The sequence below is a fragment of the Montipora foliosa genome, chromosome 5 (assembly GCF_036669935.1).
Source record: "Montipora foliosa isolate CH-2021 chromosome 5, ASM3666993v2, whole genome shotgun sequence".
NCBI classification, from domain to species: Eukaryota; Metazoa; Cnidaria; class Anthozoa; order Scleractinia; family Acroporidae; genus Montipora; species Montipora foliosa.
In genome coordinates, this window is record NC_090873.1 from 23417537 (window position 1) to 23423686 (window position 6150).

Sequence of the window (6150 nt, forward strand, 5' to 3'; positions counted from 1 at the left end):
TTTTGTATAATGGCATCTGCAAAATAAATTATAGCCGTCTTATCGGATAAGGACAAAAAAGCCTTATATGCCCCGTCTCACAACTCTTCAATTCCCATAACCCTGTCGGACGTGAAAGAACCCACACATCTTTTTGCAAAGATTAGGGCATGGAGTTCCCGTTGTTGTGGTCTATCCTCTGCGGTATTTCATGGCTAGGAGGGCTATTAATTAAAGTCTCGGAAGTCTTACTGTGTAGAGACTCCTTGTCCTATTGTTGACTCCCCATGAGCATTTTCCCTTAATCAATGTACAAAGGAATGAAATGTTTGCTATTCTACGTAAATGCGATCACAAATCTTTTTAATGTTTAAGAAAAGGAGGTTCTGAACCAAAGTCTCAATGTAGACAGAAGGAGGCCATCGTCTTAAAAAGATCGCTTCAATGGGAGAGAATTGGACAACCATTTCGGCCCCAGAAATAGTCAGAACTGTTTCTGAGGGTCATGAAAATGATGAAACGTTCGGCAGTTAAAAAGAACGCCTGTTTCAATCCCGGAGAGCAGATCTTTGATATGACCAAAAATAGGATGCACGTATCTCGAAAGACCGAGGAAGAAGAGGGCAGTAGACGTTAGACAACAATTACATGCAGGCCTTAAATCGCTTAAAGAGGTTTAGCAACCTCTTTCAGTCACTTCCTCTCTCTTTTTACTGCATGGCCAAGGCATGTTCGTTCTGCAGTGACGGCAAGTTTAAGGGGCGGTCCGGCTTAGGCGTTAGCCCTTCCGGTGTCAGAGTGCTTTGACGAAGTACAAGAAAAGGTTACGTTTATACAAACGTTGGCCGTGTAGCACTTACATTCTAAACAGAGTTAACCGAATAGAGTGTAATATGAACCATGTGAGTGTTAACCCTACTGATGGAAATGGGCCCACACAAGGACAGAGAAAAACTCTGACCAGGGTGGGAACCGAACCCACGACCCTCGGGTCAGATCCCCTCCGCCCCACCGACCGAGCCACAAGGTCAGACGGGAGCGGGCGGTGGGAACTGAAGATGTTAAAGTCACGGTAATGAACATGTACAAGTACAAGGAAAGATTACGTTTATACAAACGTTGGCCGTGTAGCACTTATATTTTACACAGAGTTAACTGAATAGAGTGTAATATGAAGTGCTCGTTCCCATTTCCATCAGTAGGGCTAACGCTCACATGGTTCATATGGGATAGAAATCGAGCACTTCACATTACACTCTATTCAGTTTTCCTCTGACGAAGGGCTGACGTTCGAAAAGTCAGCTTTCAAGTTTCTTTAAGGAGGTCAATTTAACACATTAGCCAAGTTCATAAACCATTTCTGTGTTTCGCTTTCCCATGCTGAGCAGGAGTACCTCAGTCGGTTTGTGGGCGGCTTTTGGAGCAAGAGGTCCCCAATTCGATTCTCTGCGTCTACTGCAACGTCTGTTTCGACTTTCCTCTGATATGTGTAGCTATAGCTTAAATACCCGTAAAATGGAGAACTGACAGGGGGAGGGGGTAAATTCAAGAGTGCCAACACGGCATACTAACAAGGGACGGGTTCCCAAGGAAAGCACTCGCTATATATACACTAAACAGGTAAGGTTAGAAATCTAGTCTTAATACTGCCTACAGCTACGGATGGAAAGAACAAAAATAAATTGAAATTTAAAAGATAAGCTTTCCAATTTTTCTTTTCTAATTTTGACTTGACGGTCAGTTTTGAAAAAATTGAAAACACCGTCAACCCCTAGGTAGAGTATTAATTATTAACGTTGAAAATTTTACCTAAAGTTATATACTTTTTATCCAGGCAAACTGAAGCAAATGATGCGAAAGGCAAGACCGTCTGAACGCTTAGATCCACAGATTTTGGACGAACTGATTCTAGCCTTTCCAAATGATATAACCAAGTCTGAACATGAAGAAGAAGCTATTAATCAGAGGTTTGTTAACGTGTCCATAAAATGGCCAGAAAATAGAGCCTAAATATGATACTCGATTTGTTTTGAGTGGAGGAGTTGATATTACAGGGGCACCCAACGGATCTGTTCCTCACTTTATCTGTTCCCCAGAGGAATCTTGCTGGCTGGCAAAAATACAGGTGTTCCGATGAGCTGGCTGGGAAATTTATCATTGATAGAGGTTTTGCCTGGGAATTACTGACTCAACCCGAGCTGGCTGTAGAAACTCTGAAGACTGAGAACGACAAACGACGGCTGGTCAGAGTGATTGCGCTTGCGGAAAAAACCTGTGTCGGTTTTCTTCGGTCGTTTGTTATAGAAAAGCGCGCGGAGGTTTCACAGATCGACGAACACGGATTGTGCTGTTTTCCTCATTTACATGTAAGATTAATTTCCACTGTTATTTTATCTGTATGCTGAGATTCTCGTGATGTTCTTCTACACTGAATTGAAATGAACAGAGTGAATTTAACAGTATTAACTTGTATTTTCATTCACAGTCGACCAGACTTTCGACGGTGTACAATGTGTTTGGTGTTAGCGTTTTCGGAGGTATAAGACTTCCTAATGTAGTTGTTTTAATGCTTTTTTTCGGTTATCTGTATTAGTCAAGTGCGTGATGATCTTTTACAGTTGAAGCGAATTGAGCCAACGATCGAATTGTAAAAAATTGACGGCAGTACGTATTTTTCTTATTCGTGTAGGCAGCCACGGGATCAACCAGGTGCTTTCCTCAAAGTGAACACAAGGTAAAAATCAAGAAAAATTCGCACTTATTTTAATTTAGTTTATTTCGTTAGAAAGACGATTTATTACTCTCGAGAACTCCTGCGAAGAGATCCTTTTGTAAGAACCTGTTGGCAGATATTTGGCATAATTATACAAAACCCTGTTTAGTTAACTAAAATCAAGCAGGTTCTATAATTATGTGAGTAACAGTTAAATTGCAATAAACACTTTATCCAAGGAGTTTGACTTTGAGATCGCAAAAATTTATTTTTCTGGCAATCAGTACCTATATCTCCTACATACAAATTAGGACCTTGTCAACAATCCACTTTAAGCCTGCATCCAAGCATCCCTATTTTACCAGACAAAAAATATATATGTTTGTATATGCAGGCTTTTATTATTGTTTTTTTTTTTCTCTGACTAAGAAAACTTTGTTGGTTTTGGTCAGACTGTGGTTTTAATTGTGAGAATGCTTCTGATGATCAGCTGTTTGTATTGGGTAGAGTGCTTAATTAAGACATACTTAGTCTATTGTTCTTACAATGTATGATTGTGTCAGCAATAACTGTTGTCATCAACACATACATTGACAAAACAATTATTTGTTATTGTGACCAACAGCACTAATTCTTTTTTACTTGGCAGATTGTTTACTTTTCCTTTTCAACAATCACAAATTATCTTTAGTCATACTTTGTCTCTGTACAAAGCCAAACTGAGTTACCGGTAGGCTTGTGAAGATGGGCATTCTTTGTTTGTTCATTCTTACGACCCTCTCTCTTTCATCAGGTTGAGTTAGGCTTGTGACGATGGCCATTCTTTGTTTGTTCATTCTTACGACCCTCTATCTTCCATCAGGTGGAGTTAGGCTTGTGACGATGGCCATTCATTGTTTGTTCATTCTTACGACCATCTCTCTTCCATCAGGTTGAGTTAGGCTTGTGACGATGGCCATTCATTGTTTGTTCATTCTTACGACCCTCTCTCTTCCATCAGGTTGAGTTAGGCTTGTGACGATGGCCATTCATTGTTTGTTCATTCTTACGACCATCTCTCTTCCGTCAGGTTGAGTTAGGCTTGTGACGATGGGCATTCTTTGTTTGTTCATTCTTACGACTCTCTCTCTTCCCTCAGGTTGAGTTAGGCTTGTGACGATGGCCATTCATTGTTTGTTCATTCTTACGACCATCTCTCTTCCGTCAGGTTGAGTTAGGCTTGTGACGATGGGCATTCTTTGTTTGTTCATTCTTACGACTCTCTCTCTTCCCTCAGGTTGAGTTAGGCTTGTGACGATGGCCATTCATTGTTTGTTCATTCTTACGACCATCTCTCTTCCATCAGGTTGAGTTAGGCTTGTGACGATGGCCATTCATTGTTTGTTCATTCTTACGACCATCTCTCTTCCGTCAGGTTGAGTTAGGCTTGTGACGATGGCCATTCATTGTTTGTTCATTCTTACGACCATCTCTCTTCCGTCAGGTTGAGTTAGGCTTGTGACGATGGCCATTCATTGTTTGTTCATTCTTACGACCATCTCTCTTCCGTCAGGTTGAGTTAGGCTTGTGACGATGGGCATTCTTTGTTTGTTCATTCTTACGACTCTCTCTCTTCCCTCAGGTTGAGTTAGGCTTGTGACGATGGGCATTCATTGTTTGTTCATTCTTACGACCATCTCTCTTCCGTCAGGTTGAGTTAGGCTTGTGACGATGGGCATTCTTTGTTTGTTCATTCTTACGACTCTCTCTCTTCCCTCAGGTTGAGTTAGGCTTGTGACGATGGGCATTCTTTGTTTGTTCATTCTTACGACTCTCTCTCTTCCCTCAGGTTGAGTTAGGCTTGTGACGATGGCCATTCTTTGTTTGTTCATTCTTACGACCATCTCTCTTCCGTCAGGTTGAGTTAGGCTGGTGACGATGGGCATTCTTTGTTTGTTCATTCTTACGACTCTCTCTCTTCCCTCAGGTTGAGTTAGGCTTGTGACGATGGGCATTCATTGTTTGTTCATTCTTACGACCATCTCTCTTCCGTCAGGTTGAGTTAGGCTTGTGACGATGGGCATTCTTTGTTTGTTCATTCTTATGACTCTCTCTCTTCCGTCAGGTTGAGTTAGGGCATTCATGGTTTGCACTGAGAACTTTGTTTCCTTTTTGGCCCTCTATTCAGTTGTCTATTAAGTTTCAATTCTCCTTTAATGTGAATGGCTGCAAATCCGTGTCATTGGGAGGAGGATGCTCAACAGTTTTTCAGTCATGGTAACATTTTAAATTTTATTAAAATAATTTATGGCATGGAGAAAGTCCATTCAATTTGGCCAGTTTAAGTGCTAGACCTGTATGGCCTGCAGAAATTTTACTGATCTTGTTATCCATCCAGCTCAAGATGTGACTGTCATATTTGGCGAGTCAAGGGAATTTTTTTTCAATTTTTCAGTTGATCTGGAAAGATATATAGCTAAATATGTTGACTGCTCTGCACCATGATGACAAATAGATCTTATTACCTCAAGCTGTTTTTTTTTGCCAATCCGCAAAGACATTCATGATAAATAAACATGTTTCAACTTAAGCGTAAGGTTTCTGCATCTAAGAATTACAGGGGCTTGAGTCTACTTTTTACAAATACTAACAATCACAGGTTGCCTACATAATGTGTTTGACCCTTGGTATTATTGAATTTAGAAGCAATGTATGAGAATAGCAAAAAGTTCCATATTATTGTACAATTCTGGGATAAATATTTGCATATAAGATGAGAATAAACAAACCTTCATCCGAAATGTTCTGCTGTGTCGTTATTGTGGCTGCTTGTAGGAAATTTAGCGATTTCAAGGACGTGTGTTGCTCTGGTAAAAATTGCTACAATTTGCCATTTTCAGCCATAATAACAACAGCACAAGATCATTTCAGATAGTTTATCCTCATCTTGTGTAAATATTTATTGCAGAATAGTACAATAATAATTATGGAACTTTTTGCTATTCTCATACATTGCTTCTAAATTCACCCTTTGTGTGGGTCCCCTGTGATAACAATGATTAGTGAGTCCATAGCTAGATCTGAAAACTCAATCAGCATTACTGCTGGCACTACTCAATTAATATTGGTCTCTAATTTATTTCCTTTTTAATTATTTTTCAGGCTACCATGGAAATAGCAAGGAATAGGACATTAGCAATTGTGTAACTGAAGAGATGAATAAAAATGTAAAATGAAGAGCTATTTCAAGGTTCCAGTTGTTCTACCTTATTGTAGACAAAATTATACAGGTTTATCCTAGCAAGTATTTTATTGCTTTTGTGTACAATGGTGCTAGGTATTATGAATTCTGTGCTCGCTTTCCAGGGTGACAAAAGGCTCCTAAAATTCAAACTGCTCGAGACAGCAGTACATGTAGAGTATCATACTAACACAAGAACTACAGCTGTGTGTTTCACATTATCGTTCCATTATCATTA

The 6150-nt window shown here is 39.9% G+C and overlaps 1 protein-coding gene across 3 annotated transcripts in view; it reads left to right on the forward strand.

Moving 5' to 3' along the window:
* The first annotated feature begins 2243 nt into the window (after positions 1 to 2243).
* The window catches only part of LOC138003772 (uncharacterized), a 24195-nt gene continuing 20288 nt past the window's right edge, over positions 2244 to 6150 (forward strand). For 2 of the 3 annotated variants that reach the window (XM_068849997.1, XM_068850000.1), the window contains exons 1-4: positions 2244 to 2345; positions 2465 to 2516; positions 2669 to 2713; positions 5834 to 5921. The gene's annotated coding sequence lies outside the window, so the exon portion shown is untranslated. Of the gene's footprint in view, positions 2346 to 2464; positions 2517 to 2668; positions 2714 to 4629; positions 5922 to 6150 lie in introns of those variants that run through there. The other variant, XM_068849998.1, reaches the window with a different exon arrangement.